This window comes from Aedes aegypti, chromosome 3 (assembly GCF_002204515.2).
Source record: "Aedes aegypti strain LVP_AGWG chromosome 3, AaegL5.0 Primary Assembly, whole genome shotgun sequence".
NCBI classification, from domain to species: Eukaryota; Metazoa; Arthropoda; class Insecta; order Diptera; family Culicidae; genus Aedes; species Aedes aegypti.
The window spans coordinates 26,036,388-26,055,370 of record NC_035109.1 but is presented as its reverse complement, the minus strand read 5'-3'; positions in this window follow the sequence as shown (position 1 = coordinate 26,055,370).

Sequence of the window (18,983 nt, the reverse complement as noted above, 5' to 3'; positions counted from 1 at the left end):
TTTTTTGTTCAAGTGTTTTGAAGCCATTTAATACCTTCTGTTAGAAATACATTCAAATTCATTCAAAATTAATAATTCGATAATCATTTGTATTTAAGAGTTTTTCTTGAGGCTGGAATTATTTCTTAAGACCTGGATAAAACCTGGAAATATCAGGGAATTTCATTTCAGTAAACGAGTAGACACTCTGATATTATAAGCTTTTATCATCATCAATAATATCCATAAAAATAGTGTTTCAGATTAATAATGAGCGTTTAAGTCGCATACCACTATAATGGACAAATAAAACTAGATTTTGTGCAAAAAATCCACATTTTGCGTAAACGGTATACAATTCAATGAAATTTGTTTTAATTCGGCGCGTACAAGCTTTGTGCAACCTAGCGTGAATGCCGACGTGTAAAAGCTACGATTCGATGAATGAACGAGCTGTTGATTAAACAAACGACTCAAATCTCAATAGAGTTCACTTAATAGAAAAATAACACACTCATCCTTCCGCCCCGCCTTATTTTGGCAACCTCTCTTCGGAAGGTTAAGGAGGCAAATGGAATTACAATCCTCTGGATGTACCTGGTCCGTACACATGCTAGCCCCAGAATATCATCATCTATGGGTATTGTCCTCCCGTGCTGCCTACCTTAATTCGAAAAGCGACAGGTATCCCTTACAAATACCTTCGAGAAAAAGGACAGAGGTAAAAAATGTGTGTTATAAATTATCCTCATCAGTCAGCAGTCAGCACCATTCCTTCTGTAGACTTTCAGAACGTAACATCGGAATATCAGCCACGATGGAAGCCAACAACGTTCCGCTCATTCGTCGTTCTGCAACCCAAAGGCACTCGATCCGCTCGTCCAAGCGACTTATGCGATCCACTTCCGGAACTTCACCACTGGCCAGAAATTTGCTTCGAACGCTCCACGAGCAAAAGCGCGCCGCATTGGCCGAACAACGTGCTCGACGCTGGGAGCTTTACTCGGTAGTTAACCAACATGTGCTTCTGGAGCCCAAATCCATAAGGGCCATCGAAAAAGAAGACGACGAAGAAGAAGATCAACTCGTGCCCAGCTTAGTTCCTACAAATGTCCACGAGGCCCGAACCGTCGCCTCAGAAGAACCGACTATGTACACCGCATCGGACGCCCGGGGCAAATCCGGCAAGAAGAAGGGTTTGATGCGATTTCGAACGGTGAAAAAACACGTGTCCCAAGTGGTGACCCGAATGTTTGTGCGGAAAACGGACAAACGTCAGGTGGCCTCGACAGGTACCGATGATTCGGGCCTGACGGCGTTCCGAAGGTACCCAAGTACTGAGCTGTAAGTGATGGTGGTAGTAGTTAAGTGGTTTGCGATAGTATGTAAGGCATTATAAGTTAATTTTTAATCACCAGTGGATCTGATTTGTGCGACGACTGCGAGCGTGCTGCGTTGGAAATTGTAAATAAATTAGGATAAATGTTCAATAAATCTTTATGTGATGAAAATGAATGAGTAGTGTGTATTTGCAATCCGAAATTGTATCATATAACTGAAGATCTGTAACTTTTTTTAGACCGATTCGTGATTTGTTTACACGTTGGTGTATTTCCGCGGGTTTTTTTGATTCGCATATGTTTTTTTTTTTTAAATTATATTGCAAAATAGTTTAGTACAATAATTTTTATGAAAATAATACGTTGTCTGTGCCTTGTACAGATAAACATATTTAAATTTTGATGTGGTAAACTGAACTATTAAACCAAACCAACCTATTGTTACAGCAACTCGTACAATTTTCAACAAAATATGCTGGAATGTTACATGATCGTGTTAATTTTTGCACTTTAAATCATCAGAATTTAAAACTCTTCTAAGATGTACAGTATGGCGTCACAATAGTCACAGTCACAATAAATCAAATCAAATATGGCCCATAAAAAAATGCGAAAATTGCGCGTTATTTTCATTGTTTTTGATAGTGAATGTGATTTCTGATTAATGAAGTATATTCTGACACAACTTCGCTATCCATGACAATTTTTGTCATATTTTTCTTGCTGTCCTAAATACAGTCGAATTTCGTTCGTTGCACTATCTTTAAGTGGGCTACGTTTTAATTGGGCTCCCGTTAGTTGGGCTATAGTCCACTTAAAACGAAGACAAACGTCATTTTCTGACACAAGACGCAATTAATCAATGTTGGTAGCTCTGTTTTTCTTTTGTTCTACGTTATTTGACAGCTCGAAACTCAGCCCGATTAGTGAAAGTCTTTCACTAAGTGGGCTACAGGTTTAGTGCAACGAACGAAAGTTGACTGTAATGTAATAAAGCAAATAAGTTCAAAGGTTTTGTTCGCCCAAAGCTAGAAACAGCGTCTGATTGTCGTAAACTCTGGTGATCAATTCTCCACCTTAAAAAATCACACTTTATTGTTGAAACGTTTAGTTTGTTTGGTATCAGAGGATGGAGGAGTTCATAGAGAACGTGTTTTTCATGATCACAATAAAATATTTTGCCAGGGTCATAGTTTTGAGGGCATTTGCGTCTTATAGGTTTGATATGCCTTTATTTTTTGTTAAGGTCGAATAAAAAATAAATACGGAGGCCTATTACAGATTTTTTAGGATGAAATTTGTTCCTTCGGTTAGAGACAACTTATATCAATACTAGCACATAGGTTTTGAGCAAAACGGAGCCGCTTATCACACCTATATGAAGGTTCAACCAAAGCTCTCCGAAATGAGCCGTTTTTTTCGAAAATGTGTTTGAGTCTCCAATTACCCAGGTATGAAACAATTCTATCATTTGATATGGGCGTATGCTAGAGACAAGGCCTGTGAAGAATCTGACGCCATCGTTGATGTTTTAGAAGCTTTCATCACACAGATATTGAACTCGACGTCCGCATGATAAAATTTGAAGGTATGCTTCCAATTCCTCTCTGGTAAGGTGAAAGTAACAGATAAAAATCATGTCCAAAGCGAAAACCTAAGTCTAAATAGATTAAACAATACAAGTAATGGATAAAATTTATGTTTCATTCTCATTTTCTATGTAAAAACTACCATAAAACATGATATGACGATTTTCGCATTTTTTTATGGGCCATACTGTAGCTACATTGTCATAGTCGCTTAGGGGAATCAGAAAACTATGTTTTTTATCTAGCGCCATCATGTGTCGAAATTCCCAACTAAACAATGTGTTATATAGTAGCCGTTTTCCTGTTGCAAATCTTTGCCAAAGAAAGTATAATTTTATATAGTAATGTTTCTGAAAAAAATTAGCGTCTGAAGTTTCAGAAAATTCGCTTTTTTGGACCTTTTTCACAAAATCCATCCCTGCGATGAACAGCCCCCTTTTGAATTTTACTATATTTCATTTAAGTAAAACTTATTTAAATTTTCTTTCCAAAACTGCAGAAAAATCATATTTCGCGTAGTCATTGCAATTTCAATATGACCCCAAAACACAGACAACGTAACTTTTTTGCGCACAGATAGAAGGCTAACGGGCACTATATTATTCGAAAGTTGTTGCAATTAAAAACAATGCGAATCTCCATTTTTCAAATAGTATTACATTGCTAGTAATGAACCCCTCAGTAACTGATATTCATTCTCGACGCTTTTCCGCAATGATATCTCAGACGGATAGGGGTGATCGGGGCAATATGGGCCACCTAAGGAAAACGTCATGAAATGCATAGAAAACCAACAAAAACTATCGTTTAAATGCAAGTGACTTGCACTATAAAATGTTTTGTTCCATGTGATGTCGATAATTAATGTTTACATCAACTTATAATTCTTTTTGAGGACGTTTTTTAAAACCATGTTTTTCTGCGTGTTCACCAACCATATGAGGCATTATGAGCTCAACCCAACGGGGCAACATGAGCCACCTCATTCAATCGTATAAGTTTTATTTAAAAAAAAGGGTAGAGCTAATAATAAACAGTACAATTGTAACCGTTTGGTTACAAATTGTTGATTTTTGTTTTTGTTATATATGTTGAATATCGGACCCTTCACGTTTCTTGTGCAAATACAGCAGAAATACCACAGTAGTGAAAGGGTCCTGTACCGCTGTGAATGTTTTTCGTTGCTACCAATGCTGCAGAATGGCAGAAGAAATGGCTAAAGGTAGAAAATATGTAGAATGACGGAATATGGGAATTCTTGAAGAGAACGGCCATTGCCAAGAATTGGCCTCTTTTACTATCAGGCGTCCGTGTGCTGTAGATGTGTTTTATATAGTTAAAAAGTGCAGTGGTTCAATACCGATAGCCCTTAGCAGGAGCTAAGTGGGCGTAAGGGAACAAACCGAGCTCAGGTAACAAAATACCCTGCACTATTACGAGCAAACAGATTGTAATTGTTCCTGTAAAATAGGACCTCTTGTTCTTGTTTTGCCATTGTTCCGTCCAGCACACGGTTCGGCCCGCGAAGCCGGGAACGGTTTCCGAGCCTAATCGTAAAAGATTGTGGATCCTAAGAGGATCGTTATCTCGGGCCACTGGCCCTAAACGAAAAGGAGATTTCCCCTCTCGGCTTTCCAAGGTGGCCATGCCACGGCCGGCCGATTATCGTCTATGAGGGAAGACGCCTGTAACCCCACCGTCCAGCAACGCCCGCTGGCCCGTCAACGGAGTTCAGTACAAGCCCGTACATCCGCCCGCTTCGCCATTCCGGCGAGAGTTCCGGCCGCACAGCAGGATTGGTGTCGCTGTGCCGGCCATTCGTCAAATAGTCTAATAAATTTAGGCTATGCATTTTTATGTTCAAAACACTGTTTTGTTTTGTATACATCTGTGTGGCTCATTTTGCTCCGTCCCTTCACTTTTTAAATAATATTTCGTTTTTCAATAATTTTGATTACGAACAATTCTAATTTCACACACGAATTATTCAGTACTATGGATTGGGAAAATTTACCAAAATAATAAATATAATTGCCTAATAGCCTTAATAGGAAACTGTCAAAATTATAAACTTTTCATAACAACAACGAGGCAAAAAACTTAAAAATGTCTTAAGGAATAATTATGATTTGGCGATTATTATTTTAATTATTAAGTTTTGCTTATGATTTTGGTTAAACATTTTATTACTGAATTTCATAAGTCCATCAATGAAAATCGATAAAAAACGCAATGATAAATGTTTATTGAAAATTATCATTCATTGATAATGTTCGAATTTTAAATCAGGCGTACTTAAAAATGGACATGTTTTGATAACATGTGCACGGTGCTCCCCTGACCGTTATTATCAGAAAAAATCTCCATCAAATCTGTGCTCACCAGTCGTTTTCTTTAGCTAAGTTGCATGTCTGGGCAAAATTCTAAAAAATCGTAGAGCCCGTTTTGGAGTTTCGCCTTTTTGATTGTAGAATATATCACATATTCAAAGGAAATCTGAGATATTTAGATGGGTTTTCATTGGTTGTGATTATCCAAAAAAATGCACCACCAAAATTTGAATCAAAGCTGGTTATTATAGTTATTTGTAACATTTGGACGAAGTTTTGCATGAAAAGATCAACAAACAAAGCCCTTTTGAAAGTGTAACCATTAATACACTTACTCTCAGTATACTCATTAGGCATTGTTGTACCGGTAAGCATGTTCGAATGTTTTCAATGGCACATTGCACTTACATGCCGCAAAATTCTTTCTCAGTCAACAAATTTTTCATGAGCTCAAGCGCTATAAGGCATAACGGAGCCAATTCCATCATGAAACCAAATTATGTTTTGTAGCACACAGAATAATATAATCTCATCATACAGATTATTTTAAGTCCAACTATTGTATATCGAAACGAAAATATATGTCATAGAATACTTTCGGACTTTATTTTTTGGTTATGGGTAGCAGTGTATCGTATAAAATGAAAATAACGACATAGAAAGCAGCGATATAAAATGGAAGAAAATAATACAAAGTGCAGAATATTCGTTATAACATGCTTTAATGGAACTAAAAATCATAACATTTGCAGAGCTTTGTTTTAAATGTTTGTCTTCGTCAGCTTGGAAAAGTTTGTGAAGCTCCCAAATCATAATTGGTTCTCTACTGGTTATAGCAGCTGATGAGTCTTAACTTCACAGGCACAGTTTACGATCGAAAAAAATGATAGTCTACAAAGAAATTTTCAGTTTGTGTAGGATTCAAATCATGTTATCGTAGGTGGATCAGCCGGTAACCAACAGGGCCACAGAACAATTTATGAAATTGTAAGTCCATAAACAACTCTGTTCTTACCATACTTTATACATCTTTTTGAAATTTAACTCCGAATTCTATTTCCCTGAATACCATAAACCTGAAGACCATCACCTCAAGCTCCAGTTCCTAGAATGGCATTACTTCGAATTCCATTATCACAGGGTAACGTCATTCAAGGTAATCATATCCCAAGTAACCACATGCATTATATCATTGCCCCAATTTGATTTTAAATTAGCATCTGTATTACCAAGTTGCTTTTTATTAGCATATGTTTAGCAATGATACTTTAAAACTGCATTACAAAAGTGTCAAATCGTTGCATGTTTTTTAGTTGCATTAACATTGCATGATGGCATTAATGCTTCATCGCCCTAAAATTTGCATGCATTTATTGCACTATAAAACCCATAGCTAATGCTTTCAATGTTTATATTTAGCATAATAAAAAATGAAAGAAAAAATAAAAATTATGATCATGTTCAAAACAAAAACGCTGAAGAACAGTTTCTCATACTAACATGACATTTGACATTATTTGTACAACCACTTCTAACGAACGAACTTGAAGCCAAAGCCGAACTAATCTGAAAATTAATTGACCCCTGCTTGCAGAAAAGTTCTGTAGAGCGCTTGTTGTGCACCCTCATTCATGTTTACGGCGGATCCAATTTTCGATCGAATCCTATTCCCTATTCGTTCGAATCCATGGCCCATTTGATTTTGCTGGCGTAAACGGGATAGCCAAATGGTTTGGCGATTTTGTATCGTGATTTTTCCGAAACATAGCAGATCGTAACAGGCTTAAACGGAGGCCTAATAATGGAGAAACCTATGAAAATCAATGGACCCGACATCACAATTTCAATTTGTTTGAACTTTCTTCTTTCTCTATTTTTTCTCAGAATAATAATTCTAACAACCCTTGTCTAAAGAACGTAACTTAAATAGTGTGTTTAGAACATCAGATTTCAGCAGCTCTTATGGCATCGAGGAACAGCGCACCAGAAATTCACTACATCGATCAGCATCACATCAGCAACCTGAGTTCGAATCCCGTTCCGAGCCTTACTTGAAGAACAATAAATACTTGCAGATCGAATAACGGCAGTGAGAGCATTTTTTGTTTATTTTGTTTTGGTTAACTTTAAGTGAGCACTTTCTAAAGCACATATACGTCATGCACTAAGTATGCATACTCAAAAGTTTTATTGAAGCTTGTGCTTTTATATTGCATTAGCAATGGCAGCAATCATGCCTGCATGTATTGCATTAAAACAACTATTGTGGGGCCTTTTTCAACTTTATTTGTACTTTATTGAGCTCTATAGGATAATATTACCCTAACTCATAATTTTATAGTGCAATGTAAAGCAGAAATAGTGTATTCATATAGGGCTTCACGGTTACTTGGGATATTCGGGACAATAGCATCGTAATGATGCGTCAGGGTGATGACACTCGGCTTAGTGACATTCAGGGAAATAAAAATCGGTTTTATGGGGTAGAAGCTTCTCAATCTTGGGGACGGACCTGGTATAGTGGTTAGAACACATGCCTCTCACGCCGAGGACCTGGGATCGAATCCCATCCCCGAGATAGTCACTGACAAAAAAGTTGTAGTGACGACTTCCTTCGGAAGGGAAGTAAAGCCGTTGGTCCCGAGATGAACTAGCCCAGGGCTAAAAATCTCGTTAATAAAAAAATCTCAAGAGAGTTTCAATTTTAGTTCTGATTTCTAAGTTAGAAATGTAAAATGAAGCTCTGCAAGTGTTATGATTCAAAATTAAATTAAACCAAATTATGACTGATATAAGCGTGTTTCAAGTATTGAGGTATCCTCGTGAAACCAACTCGTGACTCTGAGTCAACTGGTAGTAGCTTGAGAATGGGTTTATAATTTTTTTTCACTATTGTGTTTATTCAAGACTCTTACGTGTTTGTGTGATTGAAAAGAACGGGAGACCCACAAGTAAAATTGTTGAATTGTGCAAAATCTAAATGTACCAAAAATAATGATCACAAAATTATTGACAGTGGTTTAGACCACCATATTTTAACCAATAGTGCATTACTCAGCTATTGAAGTTTGAGTTCTGGAGGCAGTACAAAGTTAGCGCAGGAATAGCTGATGGGGCAGCTAGTTGGGCTTGGTCTAAAATAGCATTTTATGAATAATAATACTAACACAAAATTGGCTCCGTAATGCCATATAGCGCTTGAGCCTTAGAAAAATCACTTAATTGCGAAAGACTTTGGCGGCATGTAAGCACAATGTGTCGTTGGTAATATTCGAAAATGCTAACGGTATTATCATGCCCAATTAATCTATTAAAAAAGTGTTTTAATGGTTACACCTACAAAAAAGGCGTAATTTCAAATTTTGGCTATTTTCCCTTTCAAAACTCAGCCCGGAGGATATAAATAACAAAACCAACCAAGTTTTAATCAAATTTTGATAATATACATCTTTTGATAATCATGGCCAATAAAAACCCGTTTAAATATCGCAGATTTTCTTTGAATTTGTGGACCAATACAATCAAAGGGGCGTAACTCAAAAACGAAACCTACGATTTTTTTTTAAATTTTGTACAGACATGTAGCTTAGCCGTAGAAAACGGCTGGTGAGCACAGATTTGATGGAGATTTTTTTCTGATAATAACGGTCAGGGGAGCACCGTGATGTGATTTAATTTAGATTAACTTGTACCCAACATCGGAAGCGGTGCAGTTCTTCTAGCGATTGCTATGAAAATTATTTCAAAAAAAGGTTGTTAAATAATTCAAAGCTTTCACTTATGAAACTTATGATCGCATTTTTGAAATAGTTAAGGTGCAGATGAATCGAAGCCAAACTTCAAATTTTCAAGAGCACTGATCTGAAGCACCAAACATCCGTTTGAGCTGAAAACCTAATCGATTGGTCACCACCAGCTAGTGACCAATCGATTACGTTTTCAGCTTAAACGGATGTTTGGTTCTCCAGATCCGTGCTCTTGAAAATTTGAAGTTTGGCTTCGATTCATCTTCACCTTAAGCGTTCAATGAAACCATACACTGAGGCAAAAAAACTTAATAATTTCTTAAGGAATAATAATAATTATTATTATTAGTTTTATTAGAGAGATTTTCAGCCCAGGAATAATTATGATTTGGCGCCACAACGATTATTATTGAAATTTTTAAGTTTTACTTATGATTTTGGTGAAGAATTTCAGTAATAAATTTCATAAGTCAAACAATGAAATTCGGAAATAAATGCAATGATATTAACTTAATTCGGATTATCAATCGATAATATTATTCGCCTTTTATTTCAGGCGTGCTCAAAAATTGACATGTTTCGATAACATGTGATCTGTTTTCGATTAACTTGTAGCCAACATCGAAAGCGGAGTTGCTCTTCTAGCGATTGCTATGATAATTATTTCAAGTAATTCTTGTTAAAGAATCCAAAACTCTCACTTATGAAACTTATGATCCCATTTTCGAAATGTTTAAGCATGCAATGAAACCATAATTTGGTCGGTTCATAAGTCTTGATTTATGGAAAACCTAAGTAGTTTTGTCTCAGTGTAATTTGACTGATTCATAAGTTACAATTTATGAAAAATTTAAGTATTTTTGCCTTAGTGAATGGACAAATTTGTACATTTTTGTGAATATTTCGTGTGTTGAAACGAATTTTCTAACGGTTTTGGTTGTGGTGGCTATTTGAAGCATCCTCTAGCAGATCATAATAACACTAGACATTAAAATACTGTTTTTGAGGTCAAATGCGGGGTGGCTCATATTGCCCCGTATGTTCATATTGACTCCATTGCCACTATACGTATGTGCACCCTAACAAGGTCCATGGTATTATGAAGAATACGCTTTTAAAACATACCATCTCTCTATTTACCCTCCCTTTCTAGTACCATTGCTTATGATATTTCATATTGAGCATTGTGCATAATTTTTCACAATAAAAATATATGAAGCGCTATAGGCAAATTTAATGCGACACCAGCATACAGGTCGCTAGGTAAGAAGGAGAGAAATGTCATTGAAAATGTTTGTTTACGTCCAAAATTCAATTTTTCGACCCAAACATTAGCTCATAATCAATTAATTATTAAACTATTTTCCATTGGCATAATCATTTTGACCCTTTATTCTTGCGATACGCATGATTTCACAACAAATTTAGCCACAAACAAAGAATCTGGATGTTTATAACCTATGTAGCCGAACACCAATTTTCCAATTTTATCCAACAAATCGTACATGAGCACTGACCGGATCTGTACATTTTCGAAGGAAAAAAAGTTTATCATGTTTTTCAATGCCCTCTGATCGTCTACAACTTAACTATTTCGAGAAAAAGTGTAATATGTGTGCTCCTTCCTATGCTGCACACGGTGCGTTCTCAACCCAACCTCTTTTATGACGGTTCTCCTACTAGCCACCAGATGTCGAAGTGATCGTTCAGCTTTGAAAATATTAGCCTATCGCATTATGTGACCGCAAATTGCACAAGCGTGATAGAAAATGTTTTACAAAATCGCTCATACTTTTGAATAAAAAATACCCTTATGATGTTAACATATTTTGTGTAAAACTAGCTCAGCTTTCCAATGATGCAACAACTTTTAAAATCGGTGGTTGCAAACACCATTAAATTTCAATTTTCCCAATAGGCAAATATTTTCAAAGCTAAACGAGATCACTTCGACATCTGGTGGCTAGTAGGAGAACCTTCAAAAAAGAGGTTGGGTTGAGAACGCACCGTGTGCAGCATAGGAAAGAGCACACATATTACACTTTTTCTCGGAATAGTTATGTTGTAGACGATCAGAGAGCATTGAAAAACATGATAAACTTTTTTTCCTTCGAAAATGTATAGATCCGGTCAGTGCTCATGTACGATTTGTTGGATAAAATTGGAAAATTGGTGTTTGGCTACATAGGTATTAAACTTCCGGATTCTTTGTTTGTGGTTAAATTTGTTATGAAATCACGCGTATTGCAAGAATAAAGGGTCGAAATGATTATGCCAATGGAAAATAGTTTAATAATTAATTGATTATGAGCTAATTTTTGGGTCGAAAAATTGAATTTTGGACGAAAACAAACATTTTCAAAGACATTTCTCTCCTTTTTCCTTAGCGACCTCTATGATGGTGGCGCATTAAATTTGGCTATAAAATCCAATATGGTGATTAAATTCAATATGGCCGCCATTTTTTTTGCGGATGAAGCTCCTATGAGTTCGCTTTCCAAAAACATGTGAAGGGGTTGTTGAAGAAATTTCCGAGTTATGGCAGTTTGAGTGAGCCAAGAATAGGCCTTTTCGCAAAACGTTTCAAACGTTGATACGGAAGCTCCTTGACAATTCTTCTATGAAAATGACAGGACCATGCTAGCACCGGTCCTCCACCGATGTAAACAAATGCATAGACGGACCTGTCACATGAAAAGGCCTATTGTAAAAAATCGAGGGGTCAATATACATAAAGTTAGCATTACTGTATAACTACAATTAAAATTCATTTGCAGTGGCCCAACCTCTGCCATATTTAACTTATAATTTATAACAACTATCTCGACATTTGTGGGGCCGTTTCACACTTTAAATCAACTCCAGGTACATAATCCCGTTTTTGATTCCAAGGACCGATTTTTATCGTTAGAAAACACCCATTATGCGAAACATTTGGTTTCGGAATACAAATTGATAAAAATGAAAATTTCCTTCAAAATTCCAATAATTATGCCGGAATGCAGGTTTAGTAACAAAGTTCCACATTTTGGTTTCGGAAGATCGAAAGTTCCTAGAAGATTTCTAATAAGTTCCCTGAAAGGTTTCTGAAATCCTGGACATCTTTTGGTGGACATCTACAATACTGGAAGGTTTCTGATAACAATCCTGGAAGGGTTCTGATGAGAATCCTGGAAATATTCTAATGTGAACCCTGGAAGAATTACTTTGATGGAAGTGTTGTCTGATTTCTGATGAGATCTCTGCAATATTTCTGACGAGAATCCTAGAAGAATGGAAAAGAGTCCTGAAAAGATTTGTTGTGTATCCTGTAAGAATTATGATGAAAATTCAGGAAGGATTTTGTTGAGAATGCTGAAAGGATTCAGGAGAGAATCCTGGATGAATTATGAACAGAATCTTGGAAAGATTCTTTTGAGTATCCTGGAAGGACTCTGTTGAGAATCATCGAAGGATTATGTGGAGTACCTTAAATTCGGGTGAAATTGATCAGTAGGGTGAAATTGATCACCGTGTCACGCGACTTTATTTCTTACTCATAGATCACCAATACCAATGTAACCCGTAGTAAAAATTCAGAATCATGTTTGGTGTGATATTGACAGACATACATGATCTTTAAGTCCTAAACAAGGATTTGCACATGATGTCAGTCTGAAAGTTGGTGAGGATACTTAAATTATATCCCCAAAACAGATTTTATCATCAAAATTCGTACCATTTCACTCATTTTGTTGAAATAATTGAATTTATGTTAGATAGATTGATACTCCTTTGGAAATTGCCTACATTTAGGCGTTTTACGCGATATTCTTGAAATTTAATCATATGTTATTTCCATAAACATTGTGTTGTAAAGAATTTGAAAAGCATATTTGGATTCAAGGAGCCCTAATTAAGTATGTTAAGTTGTTTTCAGAACTAACCAAAATCGTATTGACAAGTGATCAATTTCACCTCGAAATGGGAAACTCCGATTTTTTAATTTAAAGATAATTTTTAGCACACATTTGATAGAAAATTTCGATACATGAGTCAATGAGGCTCACCGTCGTACTTGTTTTGCAGTATTCAGTTGTTCGGCACTGACAACATTATGGAAAACATCTAAGAAAAACCTTGAAAAATGATCAATTTCACCCGAAATTACGATATTCTGAAAGGATTCTGATTAAAATCATAAAAGAAGTCTGATGAGAATCCTGGAAGGATTCTGATTAGAATTTTGGGAGGATTCTGATGAGAACCTTGGAAATATTCTGGAGAAAATTTTCAAACGATTCATTTGAAAATCCTGTGGAGATTTTGATGAGAACCCTTGAACGATTTGGATAAGGGTTTTTGGAATGATTCTGATAAAACATCGGCGTCGATGCTGCTGGAAACCTGTAAGGATTCCGATAAGAATTCTGAGAGGATTCTGATAACTTTGAAAGGACTTGGATGAGAATGCTGGGAAGATTTCTGATGCAAATGTTACGAGGATTCTGACTAGCACCCCGAGAGGGTTTTGATGAGAATACTGACGGAGGATTCTAATGAGAATCTTAGGTGATTCTTATTAGAATCCTGATACATTTCTGATAAGAATCCTCGAATAATTAGCAAAGATAATTTTTAAAGAATTCTATTCGAAATTGTGAATTCTGAAAGGATGTTCATGAAGCACCTTAGATGATTTGAATGAGAATTATAATGTGAATCTTGCTAAAAGATGCTGATAAGTTGTCTGAGAGGATGATTATTATTATGTGTTATTATTTGTATTGCTGTTTGCATTTGACGTGCAAATCCAATCTCACTGAGCTTCAAATGCGGTAACACAAACTAACCGAAGGATATTTCTGTTTGCGTTTGACGTGCAAATCTGGCTGAAATGCGTTCTAAATGCGGTAACACAAACTAATCAAAGGACACTTAGCAACCATAATCCATATCACCGCCAATCTAGCAAAAAAAAAAACGATCCTTGACTTCGCCTTCCTTGTTGAAAATCTTACCGCGTTTGGTGTTCCCGCATTTGATATTTGCGTTTAAAACGCACACAGCAATATTAGATTTATCTGACATAAAATTTGTCTTAATGAATATGAATAAAATTAACAAACAAAACGAGCAACAAACGACACCATTACACGAAATGCATACTTAACTAGGAGAAGGGGTGGTAAAATGAACACCTTTTTTTTTTTTTTTACAAGGGGGAAATCTGCAAACAGATCCCCTGAGAAGATAACTCAGGGAATGCGGGGATGACGCACCAACGACGACCCGCTAAAACCAGCCTATGCACTGTGCATGAGCAATTCATTTAGAATTGCTCAAGTGGTGAACAGTGCATCGACATGACCCTTGGACTCAGACCCTCATCTCCCCGGAACCACCTTACGGTATTTCTTCGGGAAGGGACCAGTGCATATAGCACAACACGTGTAGCAGAAGTAGCCTAGGCAAACTGCTTCTCCTAGCCGACATAAACAATGTTACAAGGGACCAGCCTCGGCAGGGCTAATCCTCTGCAGCCAACTCTTGGTCGGCGCGCCATAGACGCTGCAATTCTAACATAATGTGAGTGACAGCCGTAGTTACTGCATTCCAGCACTCGGCATCCGCACACATTCTCTCTATAATATTGTCGGGGGACGTGTCCCCTCCGCATGTAGTGAGCATGCGACCTCTCACAACAATGAAACGGGGGCAATCGAACACGACATGCTCCGCTGTTTCCTCTACACCAGCACAATTGGGGCACGCAGGAGATTCTGAGTGCCCGAACCTATGCAGGTACTGTCTATAGCAACCATGTCCTGACAGAAACTGCGTCAGGTGGAAGTTCACTTCCCCATGGCTTCTACCATACCAATCTGACACATTTGGTATTAGTCGATGGGTCCATCTACCTTTAGTGGAGTTATCCCATTCCTGCTGCCAGCTTCTGAGCGTTTCCTCTTTACACGTGTCGCGGACTCCTCTGGTACCCCTTTGGTTGAAGCATTGAACATCTTCCTTGATGATGAGCCCGATGGGCGTCATCCCGGCTATGATGCACACGGCCTCTTTAGATACCGTCCGGTATGCACTTGCTACTCTTAAGCACATTATCCTGTACGTGCTTTCCAACCGCTTTAGGTTTCTGTTCGTTCTAAGCGCTTTTGACCAGATTGGTCCTCCATACCTTAGTATGGATAGCGCCACGCTTGCCAGCAGCTTGCGTTTGCTGGCAATTACAGCAGAGCTGTTAGACATCATCCTCGAAAGCGCCGCTATAGCCGTAGATGCCCTTTTACAGGCATATTCAACGTGGCTAGCGAAGCTCAGCTTGTCATCGATCATTACCCCAAGATGCCTAAGGGATCGCTTGGACTCTATGGTGCAATCACCTACCGAGATAAGCGCCCGTTGCTCGGACTTGCGGTTGTTGACCACCACCACCTCAGTCTTGTGACGGGCCAGTCCTAGTTTCCTAGACTTCATCCATTCCTCAACCAGGGAAATAGAGTGCGCTGCTGTCAACTCTACTTCCTCCATCGATTCACCATAGACCACTAGGGTGATATCGTCGGCGAAGCCAACAATCTTAACACCCGTCGGAAGGGGCAGCCTCAGTACGTCATCGTACATTGCATTCCATAACAGCGAGCCCAGGATTGAACCTTGGGGTACTCCCGCGGTAATTCGAACGCTTTTCTGCCCCTCCTCTGTGTCATACAGTAGAATCCTACCATCAAAATAGCTTTCTAGAAGCTTACACAACTGCACCGGTACCTTGAGGCGGTGAAGCGCGTGTGCTATTGCTTCCCAGCTTGCGCTGTTGAACGCATTCTTCACATCTAGAGTGACAACCGCGCAGTAACGGATGCCGCTCCTTTTATGCTCGATTGCCACCTCAGCTGTTTGAACGACCGACTGGATGGCGTCCAGAGTAGATTTACCTTTTCTGAATCCAAACTGGTTGTTGGACAGGCCGTCCGCACTCTCCGTATACGGTACTAGTCTGTTGAGAATCAACCTCTCCAATAACTTGCCCGTCGTATCTAGTAGACAGATAGGTCTATACGCCGACGGGTCACCTGGTGGTTTCCCCGCCTTTGGTAGTAGCACCAATTTCTGTCGTTTCCATACATCCGGGAAGATTCCTTGATCAATGCAGCGTTGCATCGTGGTTCTGAACATGTCCGGATCCGTGTTCACTGCCGCTTTTAAGGCAACATTCGGGATACCATCGGGTCCCGGTGCCTTGTTTGACGCGAATGATTTCACGACTTCTGCCAGCTCTTCGTTCGTCACTCTCGCCACTTCTTCTCCTTCATCTGCCGCATACGGCGCAGGGGGCCATGGGCTTATGGGATGGTGCGGGAAGAGTACATCGATTATCGATCGCAGCAACTCGGGCGATTTCTCTTGGGGCGCTATGGCTCCTTTGGTCTTAGCCATTACCACTCTGTAGGCGTCACCCCATGGACTAGAATTGGCACTCTCGCATAGACTTTCAAAGCATGCCCGTTTTCGACTCTTGATTTCCTTTTTGAGAGCCAACTTTGCCTCTCTGAATGCTGCACCGCGTTCCTCTCTTTGTGCTTCTGTGCGAGCACGTTGCATTCTTCGTCTAGCCCGAAGGCAGATTGCTCGAAGATTTGCAATTGATTCGCACCACCAATACACTGGCGGCCTGTTCTCTCTAGGAGGGGCTTTTCTCGGCATGGAAGCATCACACGCTCGTGATATCATAGCAACTAGCTCTTCACCGTTTAGGTCCAGAGTGTTTCGTTCGCGCCTCAGGGCTTCAGTGAATACTTCGCCGTCGAAGCGCGCTGTTTTCCATCCTCGGGCTTGGGTCGAGTTACATCGCGCTGCCTTCTGCCCGCCTGGTATTATACTATAGCGCGATTGATGATCGCTATGAGTATAACCGTCATCAACGCGCCAGTTCATGGTACCTAAAAGGTTAGGACTACAAAACGTCACGTCGATGATCGATTCTGCACCATTTCTGCGGAAGGTACTCACTGTACCCACATTTGCCAGCTCTACATTTAATGCGGCCAGGGATTCCAACAATAGCTGGCCTCTTTGATTGGTGCAGCGGCTACCCCACTCCACTGCCCATGCATTAAAGTCGCCAGCTATCACTACTGGCTGCCGATTAGCTAGTTCGGCCATCATCCTGTCAACCATGTGGGAAAATTCCTCAATCGACCACCTTGGGGGCGCGTAACAACTGCAATAGAACACGCCGTTGATTTTTGCTATCGCAAAACCGTCATTTGAGCTAGAGACTACTTCTTGGATTGGGTATCGTCCTGTCGTCCCTATAGCTGCTAGCTGTTGAGACCTATCCGCCACCCAGTTCCCGTTGTTGGCTGGTATGCGGTATGGGTCCGATAATAACACCACGTCAGTCTTGGTTTCCGAGACTGACTGCCAAAGCAGCTGCTGGGCTGCATCACAGTGGTTTAAATTTAACTGTGTTACTTCCGTTTTGGCTGCTTTGATACTCCGCTTGTGCCCGGACATTTGGGTCCGCCCGTTAAGTGTCCGTTGTCTGCTCTGTCGACACATATTAGGCACTTAGCGATTTGCTTACAATCGCTTGCCCTATGGCCTTCAGCGCCGCATTTTCTGCATATCTTACTTCTGTCGGGACCATTGCAATTCCACGACTTATGGCCCTTCCCGAAACACTTGAAGCAAACTTCAGGAGGCTGTTGTATGCTCAGCCGGCAAGCCGACCAGCCTACCTTGAGTATGCCCAAAAAAAAAAAAAAAAAATGCATTATGTGGATAAAATTATTAGTTCTTGTTCCGACTGCCAAGACTGACAAAATTGTATAGAATTGCGTAGATGCTAAATCAGCCAAAAGGGATGGTGAATCGATATCCCCTCGAAACAACTTAGCTACAAAAGCGGCTTGCGATACAAAATGCCTATTCTCCAAAACATAAATCCCCAATAAACGACAGCGGTCTTCGTAAGGAGGCAGGTTATTGGGATCACGCCAAGAAAGATTTCTAAGAACGTGGCGCAGGCATTTTCTCTGAACTAGAGTGTCCATTAGGGTGCGGCTTATTTTTCAAAGGTTCTCAAAATCAAAAATTCGTGTGCTCTACTGAATTCAAATCACATGGAAAGAGAAACCTCAAAATCTGAGCCAAAAATATTAACATTTAGGGGTGGCGCAAGCGTCTTGAATGTGAATTTTCAAGTTATAAAAAATAACCTTCAGTGAATTAAACATAACCATTTTATTTTTCGAGCGATTTTAAAACTTTTAGCATCAATACCTTCAAAATTAAATTTACGAAAAGTTTGTAGAACATCAAATTTGTCTAAAATCAAAACAAGTTTTAGTTAAAAGTAATTAATTCCAAATTTTTCCTCATTTTACTAAAAATTTCAACTTTGTTTGACCATAACTTCATGGTTACTCAACCGATTCCAAATCTTTTTACATGGTTTTGAAGCTATTTTAATTATTTTCAAACTATTTATACAACACATTTCACTAAAAAAATGTCTTGACCAAGTTATTCAGCAAAAACTGCACAAAAACATGATTTTTCAACGAAAAATGCCAGTTTTTTTTTAATTTTTTGCCAGTTAAATATTATATCTAAAGCTGAAACTGGTTTTTCTCGAGTCTAGTACACGACACTGAAGACGGCCTTACAGTTGAGGTCGAAATACGCGTATCTGTCAAAGGATACAAACTCTAGTGGAATTAAATGGTATAGTACTAAATTCGGTTTTTTTCATCTACTTATAGGTATTCTACTAAACAGCTCGAAGATTTATTATCATATGGTTTTTCTCATTTGTTAAACCTTTGAGCAGGACTTTGCAACAATTTTTATATAATTTTGAAACAAAACTATGTTTGCATATGTTGAAAAATAAATGCACTATTCAACTAGTAATAAAGGAAAGATGCTTTATAAATTAAAATTTTGTATGAAATATGCAATTTCTGGCAAAAAAAAACTTAAATAATCAAAAGAAAT